The following is a 14,617-nucleotide window of genomic DNA, read 5'->3' on the forward strand; positions in this document are numbered from 1 at the left end:
ACAGTAGTTATACCGGGGGTAAATGTAGCTGTTGCTAGAGCGAATCAAAATGGATCTCACCCTACACCAGGAACAGTGAATATTGAGGGAGCTGGGCGAGAGGATTTTGTGGTTTAGAATGAGTGGACGTGCAGTGCCACCAGTTACTTCTGAAATTCTGGATACAAGCTTGGAGTTTGCCCATGTGAACACAGATATTACAATATCGCTCAACAGAGGCCCCTTTCCAAGTTCATCAGCTATTCCCAGCATGCCACGTTTATACATCAAGTTGTCACTAAATCCTGCTTATCTTTGTAAGGGTCACCTAGAGAAATTGTATCCACAGAACATGCCAGCTTGTAAGTACCCTGGTCTAAACAGCGACAATGGGAAATGTCAGCAGCTTTGGGATATTTGAGATGTACTGATTTAACAACACTTCTAAGGTATTAAATCATAAAATGTACAGAAATTTTAGTGATTGCTAAGTCTGAGGCTTACAGACATAATTGCTCTCTCATAAAGAGCTTGTTCTTCCTTTTGAGCTGAAATGTGTTTTGGTTTTAAAAGATTATGGTTCTGGAAATCCATAACAATAGATCTGTAGACCAAAAAATTCCTTCCATTAGAATACACAGTAAATCAAGCGCTGTTCTTTATTGAAATAAAAATTCTCTTTAATCCATTCAAGTAAAAAGAGGATTTTAATACCACGTTTATTCCTTTTGATTACCTGAATTCTGGCCTAACACTACATCATCCTTTAATAGGGTCAGATGACCTGCATTTATATTACCTAGGGCAGTGATCCTGTCAGATTTTATAAGCAAAGTCAGGTCAGTCTTGTTTCCATAGTTGGATGGGAACCTGTGGAACTCCTTGCCAGAGGATGTTGTGAAGGCCAAGACTATAACAAGGTTAAAAAAAGAACTAAATAAATACATGGAGGATAGGTCCATCAATGGCTATTAGCCAGGATGGGTATTCATGGTGTCTCTAGCCTCTGTTTGCCAGAAGCTGGGAATGGGTGACAAGGAATGGATGACTTGATGATTACCTGTTCTGTTCATTCCCTCTGGGGCACCTGGCATTGGCCACTGTCGGAAGACAGGATACTGGGCTAGATGGCCCTTTCGTCTGACCCAGTATGGTCGTTTTTATGGGAGACCTCCAAGAAATACTTGGGTGCTGCAAAAAGTAGCAATGCTGATGACTGTAGGTGCATTTATTCTCTCTGATCAATCCTGAATCCATGCCCCAGCCCTGTGTTAGCACTTTCAGCAGCAAGGTCCCCTCTCTCTTTTGGATTCGATTTAACCAAAGTCCTGACCACTTGGGATCATTAAAGATCTTGTGGTATCTTTTGCAAAAATAGGGGTATTATCTGGTGTGACAGGGTTAGGCCAGCTGGCTAAAAGAGCATGGTCGAAGGTAGATACATTAGTTCCAGGTTAAGCAGTCCCTTTTCCCTGCGTAAGATAACAGGGACTATTTCAGAACACTCAGTAACTTTCTAGAACTAATTAAGGCAGGCAGGCTAATTAGGAACCTGTATCCAATTGGGAAGCTGCTAGAATTAATTAAGGCTAATCAAGACACCTGGTTTAAAAAGGCTGTCACTCCAGTTAGTGAGGTGTGTGCATAAGGAGCTGGGAGTGAGAGGATGTGCTGCTGGAGGACTGAGGAGTACAAGCGTTAACAGACATCAGGAGGAAGGTCCTATAGTGAGGACAAAGAAGGTGTTGGGAGGAGGCCATGGGGAAGTAGCCCAGGGAGTTGTAGCTGTTGCACAGCTGTTCCAGGAGGCACTCTAGACAGCTGCAGTCCACAGGGTCCTAGGCTGGAACCTGGGGTAGAGGTGGGTCCAGGTTCCCCCCAAACCTCCCAACACAGGAGGTTCCCCCACAGGGGAAGGTCTCTGAGCTGTTCCCTGACCCACATGATGGATCAGCAGAAACTGCGGGGATTGTTCTTACTCTTTTTTCCCATGTTGGCCAGTGATGAGGTTATCTGAGTGAACGGCAGATTTGAGCCATGTAAGTGGCCAAAATGAGGGCTACTGTGAATCTCTGAGGTGAGCAAAATCCGCCAATAAGTGCAGGACCCACCAAGGTAGAGGAGGAACTTTATCACACTGGTCAAATTTCAACTCTGGTAATTACTGCCACACTGTCTGGAGTGGCTCACAACCATCAGTGCCTATCTCAGGGCAGACTGTCAAAAGCAGGGCAGACACCCTATACTGATAGTATGATCTATAATTAGATTTCATCAAGCCAGTAACAAATGTGAATTCCTAAAGTACTGCAATAGTCTTATACTGGTGTCACAGACCGTCCCCTTTGCATGACAGTGTATCTTGCCACCCAGGCAAGATAGACTATGTTATAAATGATCACTTACCACCAAAAATCACAAATATTCTAGGTTACTCCCAGTCTCAGGAGACCAGTCACTCAACTCAGGCTGAACTGCGTCGTCAATCGCACACCAAAGAAAATGCAGTGCTATAGTAAACTAAGTAAAGGTTTATTAGTGAAGAAAAAGAAATGAGTTATTGAGAAGCGGTAAAATATAGGTATAAATGAGTCACAATCTAGAATTCCAAATGGTAGCAGAGTTGTAGGAATCTGCCAGTTTCCCAAAAGTTTCTCAGGGCTACCCAGAATAACTCTGGGGATCTCTGTCTTTTTGTTCAGTTATTCCACCATCTTAGAATCCAAACAGTGCAGAGATTAATGATTTTTCTTTCTACCCATATTTATATTCATTCTCTTAGAACAATCTGACTGGGTCACAACTCACATGGGCTCGCTCTTTGATTGGTGGAGAGAGGAATGCATTTAGAGTCTTTGATCTCTGATCATCACACACAGTGACCACTTGCCTTCAAATTTGCAAGAATTAGCACTTTCCTGCTAAAGTTCTTCATTTGCATTACACGAGGCTTCTTTAAAAAGTTAAGTTAAATCCTATTGAGGAAAATAGAAGGAGCATAAACTCTGGCAAGTGAAGTGTAAAAGTATACTTAGGAAGGCCAAAAAAGAATCTGAAGAACAGCTAGCCAAAGACTCAAAAAGTAACAGCAAAAAAAAAATGTGTAAGTACATCAGAAGCAGGAAGCCTGCTAAACAACCAGTGGGGTCACTGGACAATTGAGATGCTAAAGGAGCATAACAGGAATAAAAAGCCATTGCGGAGAAACTAAATGAATTCTTTGCAGCGGTCTTCTCGGCTGAGGATGTGAGGGAGATTCCCAAACCTGAGAGAGTCTTTTTAGGTGACAAATCTGAGGAACTGTCCCAGATTGAAGTGTCATTAGAGGAGGTTTGGGAGCAAATTGATAAATTAAACAGTAATAAGCCACCAGGATCAGATGGTACTTTCACCCAAGAGTTCTGAAGGAACTCAAATGTGAAATTGCAGAACTATAAACTGTGGCATGTAACCTATCATTTAAATCAGTTTCTGTACCAGATGAGTGGAGGATAGCTAATGTGATGCCAATTTTAAAAAAAAAAGGCTCCAGAGGCAATTACAGGCCAGTTAGCCTAACTTCAATACCAGGCAACTTGGTTGAAACTATAGTAAAGAACAGAATTATCAGACACATAGATGAACAGCATTTGTTGGGGAAGAGTACACATGGTTTTTGTAAAGGTAAATCATGCCTCACCAATCTACTAGAATTCTCTGATGGGGTGAACAAGCATGCGGACGCGGTGATCCAGTGGATATAGTGCACTTAGATTTTCAGAAAGTCTTTGACAAGGTCCCTCACCAAAGGCTCTTAAACAAAGTAAGCAGTCATGGGGTAAGAGGGAAGGTCCTCTCATCGATTGGTAACTGGTTAAAAAATAGGAAACAAAGGGTAGGAATAAATGGTCATTTTTCAGAATGGAGGTTAATAATGGTGCCTCCTAGGGGTCTGTACTGGGACCAGTCCTGTTCAACATATTCATAAATGATCTGGAAAAAGGGATAAACAGTGAGGTGGCAAAATTTGCAGATGATACAAAACTATTCAAGATAGTGAAGTTCAAAGTATTTCTTCTCTCAACGCACAGTCAATGTGTGGAACTCTTTGCCAGAGGATGTTGTGAAGGCCAAGATTATAACAGGGTTCAAAAAAGAACTAGATAAGTTCATGAGGAAGGTCCATCAATGGCTATTAGACAGGATGGGCAGGGATGCAAAACCATGCTCTGAAGCGTCCCTAGCCTCTGTTTGCCAGAAGCTGGGAATGGGCGACAGGGAATGGATCACTTGATGATTCCCTATTCTGTTCATTCCCTCTGAAGCACCTGGCCACTGTTGGAAGACAGGATACTGGGCTAGATGGACCATTGGTCTGACCTAATATGGCCGTTCTTATGTTCAATGTGGTGACATCATGAAACAGATAGAATTTAATATAAAAATCAGTAACACAGGAGCTGCTGGGCTGACTGTGTGATTTGTTTGCATTCAATAAAAACCTCTATTTTAAAAAAGAAATTAAATGAAGCTGCTGCCAATTTTCTGGCCTGCCACAATGGCATTACACAGAATCGCAGGGGCCTTTGGCACAGAAGTTAAGTACAGACAACTGGAGGATATGCAAGGTCTTTAACATTTAGAACAAACCCATCCCAACAAATGACCAAATAAGCAGCCATCTGGGCCATCAACTACAGACTAACTCACCCACTCTAACAGGTTTCAGAGGAACAGCCGTGTTAGTCTGTATTCGCAAAAAGAAAAGGAGTACTTGTGGCACCTTAGAGACTAACCAATTTATTTGAGCATGAGCTTTCGTGAGCTACAGCTCACTTCATCAGATGTTTACCGTGGAAACTGCAGAAGTGAGCTGTAGCTCACGAAAGCTCATGCTCAAATAAATTGGTTAGTCTCTAAGGTGCCACAAGTACTCCTTTTCTTTTCACCCACTCTAAAAACTAACCGCTCCCCCCCCTCAGTATTGCTCAGTCATCCTCCCCAGTGCTTGATAAATGAATCACAAAGTTGGGCTTTTTGGACCAGGAAGAGTAAGTTCCAGAGTAAATGGCCCTCACAAACAGTCTTGTCCTTGCCTTGTAAACCAAGGGGTTCCCCCTTCAGCACCTCTGCTCACCACAGCTGCAGTAATATCATAGGTGGGGAGAAGCAAGTTCTTGGGTTAGCTAGGTCTCAGACCACTAACTGCTTCATAGGTCAATGCCCACACCTTAAACTCTATCCTGAATTTAATCAACAGCCAGTGCGGGTTACAGCACACTGGTATGGTATATGCCCATCTAGATATTTCGGCTTCACAAGCGAGCACCAGTGTTGTGCACTAGAAAGTTTGCTCACAGAGCTATATGAGCAAATCCTCCTTGTGGAGACGCAGCTTAACTTTTACTGGCAAAAAAAAGTTCTTTTGTCAGCCTGGGGTATACCGGTTCTCCTAACAAAATAAGCTGTACCAGTAAAAGCACTTTTTAATGATATAAGCTGTTTGTCAGTAGGGCTTTTGCTGGCATAGTTCTGTCAGTTAGGGGTGTGGTTTCTTTTCCACACTCTTCATGGATATAGCTATGTTGGCAAAATGTTCAAGTGTAGACCAGGCCTAAGTTACTGACTGGTTCTAAGGGGTAGCCTCAAGTAAAGCATGTTGCAGCAATCCAGTCTCTAATGACAAGGGTATGGACAATAGTAGAGAGGGCTGCATCTCAAAGAAAGAGCCTCACCTTGCCCAAACACTGCCAGAAAAAGCAGTTCTGGCCACTGGTGCTCTCTGAGCCTCCAAAAGCAGCTGAGGAGCTAACCAGGCCCCAAACTGAGGGCTTGTCTACATTACCCGCTGGATCGAAGGGCAGCGATCAATCCAGCAGGGGTCGATTTATCGCGTCTAGTCTAGACACGATAAATCGACTGCCGAACACTCTCCTGTCGACTCCGGTACTCCACCAGGGCTAGAGGCGCAGGCAGAGTCAATAGGAGAGCGTCCATCATCAACTTACTGCAGTGAAGACACCGCGGTAAGTAGATCTAAGTACGTCGACTTCAGCTACGTTATTCACGTAGCTGAAGTTGCGTAACTTAGATCGATTTCTCTCCCCCCTCCCCCCCCTGGCGTGTAGACCAGGCCTGAGACACATGACAGACAAATGGCACAAATTCAATCCTCAGTGCTGTCTGGCATGCATCACTTTGAGCTGATTGGACTCGTGTCTAGAGGCAGGCATGTGTGATGTCATCTGGCCAGCACTTCTAGTTTACTGGGCTTATGTCAAACAAAGCCATGGCCTTCGTGAGCTCATTGGCTCAGTGGCTCCTAGCATGAAATGCTAGGACTGACTGATTCAGGACATCTACCTTCATGTACTGATGAGAGAGAGAGAGAGAAAACATTTTGTGACATTGTTACTGACCTCTCCGGCTTGCTGAGCTTATTTCCAGGCATGGGCCTCTGAGCTCACATCAGTTAGGGCCTCTAGCTTACTGGTCTGAAACCAAAGGCACCAGTCTTTGAAGTTACTTGTCCAGGGTGTAGAACACACTTACCCTCCTCCAGGGCTGACCTCCAGTTTGAGGTCCAGGCTCTGTATGTGCATTCGTGCTACAGGGACTTGGCCACTGAAGGCTGGTGTTAGCAGAAGTTAGGGAGGGCTGATAAGAACTTGTATGCTCCTGGTTCGTAGGTATGTACAGTAACTCCTCACTTACCATCGTCCCAGTTAACATTGTTTCATTGCTTCGTCGCTGATCTGTTAGAGAACATGCTCATTTAAAGTTGCAAAATGTTCCCTTCTAATGTTGTTTGGCAGCCGTCTGCTTTGTCCACCGTTTGCAGGAAGAGCAGCCTGTTGGAGCTAGCTGGTGGGGGATTGGAACCAGGGTGGGCCAGCAGCCCCCTATCAGCTCCCCTAAGTTCCCTGTGCAGCAGCCACCCAGCAGACTATCCGTTGCTGGGCAGTTCAGGTGTCTCTCCCCCCACTGCCATGTGCTGCTCTTGCCCTCTGCCTTGGAGCTGCTCCCAGGAGCCTCCTGCTTGCTGTGCAGGGGGTGGAGGGGAAGAGGGGGGCTGATGTCAGGGTGTCCCCCTCCCCCCGCTCCCTGTACCCCATCTCCACAGAGCAGGGGGATGGACAGACATGACAGGGCGCAGGACTGAGAGAGTTTTCTGGCAGCAGCTGTTGTTTCAACTTACTGATCTACTTTAAAAGGCAGTGTACTTAGAGTGCCGTCAGCACACTTAAAGGGGCAATGCGCGACACTCTCTCTCTCTCTCTCTCTCTCTTTGTGTCTGACACACACAGGCACCCCCCAGTACTTTGGAAAGTGGAGGGAGTGGTGCGCTCCAGTAGGATAGTGTGGGTTCGTCATCACGTTCAGTTTCCACAGGGAATGTTTGCAGCCACTGCTATGCATCTATTGTGTCTCCTCCCTCCATTCATGCTGCCTTGGTAAGAGCCTTTCCAGAAGAAGGGCAAGGGCTACAAACGTCATCAGAGCCAGCAGCCCTCTACCTCGGCACAGGCCGGCTCTTCCCGCTCCCAGCAGGGGTTGAAGCAGGCATTTTGAGGGTCCACCCAAGGGTGACATTCCAGCCACTGTCCTGGATCCTGCCCTCCTCCGGTTCTCTAACCGCCTTTCTTTATTCCTCCCAGCCTGGGCATCTATAACTTTGCTGACATCAGATGCCTCAGACCTCGGCTGGGGAGCACACCTTGGCACGATGCGGACGCAAGGTATGCATATAAATGTCAGAACTCAGGGCGGTTTGCCTAGCCTGCACGGTTTTCCTCCCACAGTTATCCAACCGAGTGGTTTGAGTGCTGAGGGACAACATGGCCTCGATGTTTTACATCAACCTGTTCTGTAACTGCTGTTCTTCGAGATTTGTTGCTCATGTCCATTCCAGCAAAAAGGAACTGACGGTGGAGGGAGCCAGTGGCGCCCCTTATATCACGCCATGCGGGCGCCACACTAGAGGGCGCCAGAGCCAGTCCCCTACGGATACCACTGAGGGAAAAACTTCCAGCACCGGTACATGTGGCGAGCACACACTCCTAGCATGGAATGGACATGAGCAACACATCCCGAAGAACACCAGTTAGGAAACAGATAACTGTCTTTCTTTTGTCTTTCATCATCTGCTAAGATGTAGGCTTTTTGGGACAGGAACTGTTTTTTTTTTTAAATTATTTTAATTACATGAGGGTACAGCACCTACCACAATTAAGGGCTAATGCCTAATTGGAACTTCTAAGTGCAACTAAACTAAATAATAATAAACCAACTGGCCAAAAAAACCCAACACTTTTCTGAGGAAAATTTGAAAAAGCTCAAGAAAAGCAAATAGTTTCCATCAAAAATATTGTTTCGTGAAAACCCAATTTTCTGTCCAAAAAAGTTTTTTGATGGAAATTTTTCTACTAGCCCAACATGTGCAGGTGTACAAGCCAACCAGTACAATGTTTGGAGGAAGGAAAAGGAGTCATCTTGCAGCAGCTGCAGCCCTTTGACCGCTCTGTGCAAGGTAGAATGGGGCTGGGTGGAAAAAACAAACCTGCAAATGTGACAGTACGGCTCAGCAAGAGAAGCCCAGCTGATCTGAAGCCTCCGCTTTACCCAGTGTTCCCTGCAGCTATCTGTCCTCCAAACTCTCAGCATCGGGCAGGACAAGAAACCAGAACCCCCCGTCATGCTCCTGTATTAGATACAGACAGACTACAGAGCTTACTTCTGAGCAAGATACACATCAGATTTGTACATCAAAAGATCCTTTCATGCACTGCCAAGGATGGATGAGGGTAGCTTAAATAAGTTATTTTACACCTAGTGCCATCTAGTGGATGAACAGTATAATACAGGTTTCAGAGTAACAGCCGTGTTAGTCTGTATTCGCAAAAAGAAAAGGATGCATCCGATGAAGTGAGCTGTAGCTCACGAAAGCTTATGCTCAAATAAATTGGTTAGTCTCTAAGGTGCCACAAGTACTCCTTTTCTTTTTGCGAGTATAATACAGGTTAACATTTTATTACACCCATCAAGTCACAAAAATTGGAACTAGCAGGAGGAGAGGAGAGCCAACCTGGACAGAGGAGAGGAGGAGCTCTCAGATGCCACTATCCAGAGGGAAAAGCTAGACTGCCTAGCTCACCCATTGGGTCTCCCAAGCACCGGAAGTCCAGGGTTTGAGTAACACAGGGCCTGCTCTGCTCCAGAAAGCAATCTTCCTGGCTTTTCAGGGAACATTGTACGGTGAGTTACTGTCCATGCTACACTTCATGTTGGGAAAGGGCTGTGGGGTGAGGCTAAGACCTGGTGGGTGGGTGTGAGCGTACATATCTGGGGTGAGGCTCACATGGAGCTGGCGAGGTGGGTCAGCACCACCCCCTACTCAAACAATGGTCCAGTCTGCAACACTTAAACTATTCACTGTAAAGGTACCTCTCATCCGCCAGTCCTGTGGGGCTCCAATGTGGGGGAAAGAGTATATATGCCTGACCACCAGATAATTTCCCTGATCCAGTTAAGTCCTGGATATAAGTTCAGCGTCACTGCATATATGGACAGACTGTTTCCTGAAGCTGTGATTTATTTATCCTGGTTAGGAAGGACTTCGAGGTTTTTCTTTCATGACCGTGCTTATGTCGTTTGGACTCATGGCTGGGTTTTGAACCCCTTGTTTCCAGATGCATGCATTATTAATGAATGGGCAGGAGGTGCTACACTAGCTGACCCAGTGAGCTAAAGATATTCCTGCCTTGAAACCCTGGTGCATTTGGCCTCCAGTGGGTGTGGATCTTTCCTTTTTGGGAGAGCAATCACTGCAGGTCTTACTCTTCTCCTGGCTATGTGGTCCTCTCCCATCCTTGTTTTCAGCTCATTCTCTGGTGCATGCAGGTTTATATCATTCATCTTCCACTTTCTCCCGGCTTTAAATAGATAGACATCATTGATGAGCCTTTTTCCACCTACTGCAGATGGGGCTCTGCTGTGGAAGAGGATGGTGTAGAAAAGTGGGTAGCAACATTTGGTAAAATAGGACTCAGCAGGACATCTCCTTACAAACAGTAACTCTTGGGCCTTAGATCTACACTGGGGACATGCCTCAATTCCTGCCACTGGAGTGGATGCATCAGTGCAGACCCTTAATTTAGTCCGGGTAAACTGTTAAACTGTGATTTGCACTAGTGCAGCTAATCTTAGTTCCAAGTAGTGGTTAGTTTCTTCACTGCCTTTACTTGTGTGCAATAAGGGTTTGCACTGGTGGCTGGACTCAGGACAAATGCCAAATCCCTAGTTCTCCTCACTCATTTCCTTACTTTCTAGCACTCCCTCTTAGATGAAGCCCATCTGTTTCCCAAAGAGCAGGACCCAGTCCTGAGACAGAGGCCGCATTTGATATTAAATTGAGCCAGCTCAGAAGGAGAAACTCTCTCTCCTTTCTAAATAAATGAGGTGGTCTGAACCAAAAACCCAGATCTGTCCAGGCCTGAAGTTTGGATCCAAATCTGAAATGTGCAGCTGGGACTAACAGCAAATGGACAAGGAGAAGTTAATGTAGCCATCTAAGTTTGCTGGACTTTACCTTTCAGGTACATTAGGTGGCGCTCCCCTTCCAAGAGAGAGACCACTTATTTCTCAGCCCTGCTGATGCTTCCTCAGTGACCCTTGAAAAGCTGGAGTCTGTTTTTTACAAGCAGTTTGTCCATTTATTGCTTTTTGCTCCGTACTGACCATAGAGTGTGTGAACGTTTTCTCCCCATGTATCAATCAGACTGGCAGGAAGCTAGAGGGAATGATTCCAACGAGCAGAATGACTTCCAGAGGAAAGAGGGGAATATTCTGACTCTTGACACAGGAGCACTTGTTGACTCAAATTCTACACCACCTACCACTTTGAAGGGATATTTTTCCCATCTGCATGTTCCAGTTCTGTCCACACCTGCCACTGAATTCTGCTGTTTCTATTAGTCAAATCATTTCCACCAACTGCACCCAGGGTTCCTTGGCTTTTATTACAAAGATTCTTGTCATAGAAGCTTCTTTAGTGTCAAACAGGATCCAATAGACAGAGGAGGAGAGGTGCAGGGAATGGAGGAAACGGGAAGAGGCAGGAAACTTCTCTGAATGGAACAAAGCCTACAAATAGAACTCCACCACCATCCCCCCAACCCCATCTCTCTCATCTGCAGGAATCTTCCCTTGGCCTAGATCTAGAGGCTGCTGATACACACTTATATGAGGAATGCTGTTCCTTTGGAGTTGTTGGCTGGGTTTTTTGCAGCTCCCAGAATTCAAGCAGTGACTTGGCCTCTGCTCCTTTTACTCTTAGTTATTTTGTTGTTGTAAATCATTGATATTTGCTAAGGCACGCAGCCCTCTCTGGTGCCATCTCTCCTAGGAAGGTGCAGGTCTTGTTAAGAACATCGCTCTTCTGGGTCAAGTTTTGGAGGACAGATCTTCCGTCAAATTTGGTCTAGGTCAATGTTGTATGTTTTCGAATGAGAGGATTAGCAGCTGTACTGGCCTGCTGTGCCCACCCACATCAGCACAATCTTAGCACGATGCCTGAAGAGGAAATCCACACAACTAATATGTGGTAAATTGCCTCCTTGCATCCGCCAAATCTTGAGCTTGCCCCTTGAATGCTTAGCTCATGTGCCCTCACTTTCAAGCCTTGCTAATCAGTTAAAGAACAGCATGTTTAGACTAAAGGATCTGAGCAAGTCCATACCTGTACACTGCTTCTCCAGCACAGACTATGTGCAGGCCTTCATTGAATCACAAGATCAGACCAGAGACTATCTTTAGAATAATATTTGTTCTAGCAGTTATTGACAGAAGAGTAATGCTCTGCTCTTCCAAAAAAAGTGTAACAAAGGTACGTGGGATGTATTCATTCTAGAAACACATACTTCTGGGTAAGAAACATATTAGTCAGGACTGCTCCTTTGAGGGTAGGAATTACAGCAGCCAAGCTGGCATCTCTGCACCCTTTGGAGCTATGGTTAACAGTTAAAAGGTACTCAATAATAATCCCTAGCTCTCTTATCACTTTTCATCCAGAGCTTTCAAAACACCTTACAAAAGAGATCAAGTATCATTATTGCTATTCGACTGATGGGGAAACTGAAGCTCGGAGCAGTGAAATGACTTGCCCAACGTCATCCAACAGGCAAGTGACAGAGTTAGGAATAGGATACAGGTCAATCAAATCCTAGTCATAATGTCTTCTCCTCTGGTCACAATAAAGTAATTAGTAGTAGTATTTTATTATTTGTATTGCCAGAGTACCTAAGAGCCCTAGGTATGGACCAGCGCCCATTGTGCTAGGCACTGTACAAACACAGGACAAAAAGATGGTCCCTGCCCTTAAAGAGCTTACCGTCTAAGTAGACTATCATTTCCACCGCACATCCTGGACTGGCATGAAGAACTTTCCAAGCCTGGGCTGCTGTTGGAATGGACATAGCTGGAGTGGCTTTCCCCTTGAGACTCCTTAGGGAGAAATTATAAATCAGTCGAAGATCCCCACTCCTATGGTACGTGTCTCCCTTCATTCTTTTTACTCGATGGCAAAACCCCAACCCAGTGCTTTTTAAAAGATTACTAGATGTTCAAAAAGCCAAATGTTTTTATAGAGGCCATCGTGGTAGCATGCAGCAGGGATGTGGTGACTGTGTAGCAGCCTCTTAACACTGGACTCTGTCCTGCTCGTCGCTTTTCACCTTGAAATCATAGGGCAAAACTCCTCCCCTGTTCTGTGCAGAATCAAGTCCTAAGCTAGAGCAGAAGGATGGTCTAGTGGTTACGACACTGGGGCAGGGAACACAGGAGATTTGCATTTAATTCCTTGTTCTGCCACAGAAACTCCCCGTGTGACCTTGGACAAGTCATTTGGGGCTGGATTTTCAAAAGAGTTCAGCTGCCATTTAGGCACCCAAATAAGTGGCCCAAGAGAACAGCACTGTTTCAGTCCTGAGCTGTTTTGAATATTTGGCTCTAAGTGTCAACATGGGATCTGCTTGATGTTGAGCGCTTGAAAATCTGGCCCTTAATTTCTGTGTTTCATCTGTAAAATGGGGACAACGCTTCCTGTCTCTCACAATTTGTCTCTTGTCTGTTTAGACTGTAAGCACTGGGAAGGGTGCCCTCTCCTTGTGCCATGTGCAATATGTTCTTATAATGAGGCCTAGGTCATGGCTGGGGCCAGTCAACTCTACTTGAATATTTATGTAAGCAGCGTCAGGATGAGCTCCACCCTGACATCTGGTGGTGAGGTGTGGCAAGTTGTGGAAAAGAACTTCAGGGGCCGATCTCATTTGCATAGGCACACCCACCACGCCTAGAATGAGACCATAGCTGCCCAAATGGTCACTTTGGCTGCTGTGGGATCCCCAGTGTCTCTGTTATTGGGGCAGGAAGAATAAATTGTTATTACCCTGATTATGGGAACTGTGCTTGGAACTGTACGTGGCCTTTTGTTATGATGGAGGGATTCACCATCAACTAAGTAGCACTCGCTAGGCAAGGGTCATGGGTTCCAAAACTGTGTGAATGGAGAGAGGCTGGGGACAAGTATTAATACTTGGTGGCATGGGCCCCTTGGTGAGGGCCTTACATGCTAATTGCACTTTCTCCTCTCTCCACTGTGGAATATCAGAGCTAATTTTGATTTCATTAGAAGTCTAGTTATAGGCTGCTGAGCTCATTTTGGGCTGACAGTGCACCAGCACTGGGGCTCCCCCTACTACAAGCTGAATTCACCTAAGAGCTGAAATCACTGAGTGTTGTGTTAAGTAGTGGGGGAGCCTGAAGCTATATTGTGGAACGGTTGGCGGGCCGGCTGGAGTGCCTTGCGGACCGGCTGGTGGAGCAGTTTGTGGATGGCAGGAGCTGCTTGTGGGCCGTGGAGCTGAGCGAAGGAGTTCGTGGGGCGGCTGGCAGGGCAGAGCAGAGCGGAGCGCAGCTGAGCGAAGGAGTTCGTGGGGCGGCTGGCAGAGCAGAGCAGAGCGCAGCTGAGCGAAGGAGTTCGTGGGGCGGCTGGCGGAGCGGAGCGCTGCTATGGGGCGGTCAGCTTCAGATCATGTAAGGTGCCTCTTACCCCGTCCCATTTCCACCCAGGTTGGGAGGTAAAGCTCCGCAGATAAACTTTCGAACTCTGGGGCTGCCCTGACCAGGGACAGAGACTTTTGGGGCATTGGACTTTTGGGACTTTGGGTGATTTGGGGTTGTTGGACTCAAGAACCAAAGGGAAAAGGGCATGCCCCAATTTGCTTGGGGTGGGTTTTTTTTTGCTCATGGGTTGTGTTATGAATCCTGTTGGTGGTGTTTCCCAAACATAATGCCACATTGTTTCTCTCTGTTATTAAAAGGCTTTTGCTACACTCAGACTATGTGCTTGCGAGAGGGGAAGTATTGCCTCTTGGAGGTGCCCAGCGGGGGTGGTATATATTTGTCCCAGGTCACTGGGTGGGGGCTCGAGCCGGTTTGCATTGTGTTATTGGAATGGATCCCCTAGATATTGAACCCGGCCCTTGTTGCTGCCAACTCTGACGGGCAGAAGGGTTACATTTTTGGGGGCTCGTCCGGGATCGCCTGGGTCAGTACCCCTCGCAAGCACCTGTTGAGTGATCCACTACATTGGGAAACAATT

General features: G+C 46.1%; 1 long non-coding RNA gene across 4 annotated transcripts in view; it reads right to left on the reverse strand.

Moving 5' to 3' along the window:
- LOC125637700 (uncharacterized) overlaps positions 1 to 14,617 on the reverse strand; it is a 76,508-nt gene that overhangs the window by 12,040 nt on the left and 49,851 nt on the right. For 2 of the 4 annotated variants that reach the window (XR_012668854.1, XR_012668856.1), the window contains exon 2: positions 12,347 to 12,459. The exons of 1 other annotated variant lie outside the window; for it this stretch is intronic. This is a non-coding gene — a long non-coding RNA (uncharacterized LOC125637700). Of the gene's footprint in view, positions 1 to 2,385; positions 2,401 to 12,346; positions 12,460 to 14,617 lie in introns of those variants that run through there. One more of the 4 variants, XR_007357040.2, reaches the window with a different exon arrangement.

The sequence above is a fragment of the Caretta caretta genome, chromosome 6 (genome assembly GCF_965140235.1).
Source record: "Caretta caretta isolate rCarCar2 chromosome 6, rCarCar1.hap1, whole genome shotgun sequence".
In the NCBI taxonomy this organism is placed as follows: domain Eukaryota; kingdom Metazoa; phylum Chordata; order Testudines; family Cheloniidae; genus Caretta; species Caretta caretta.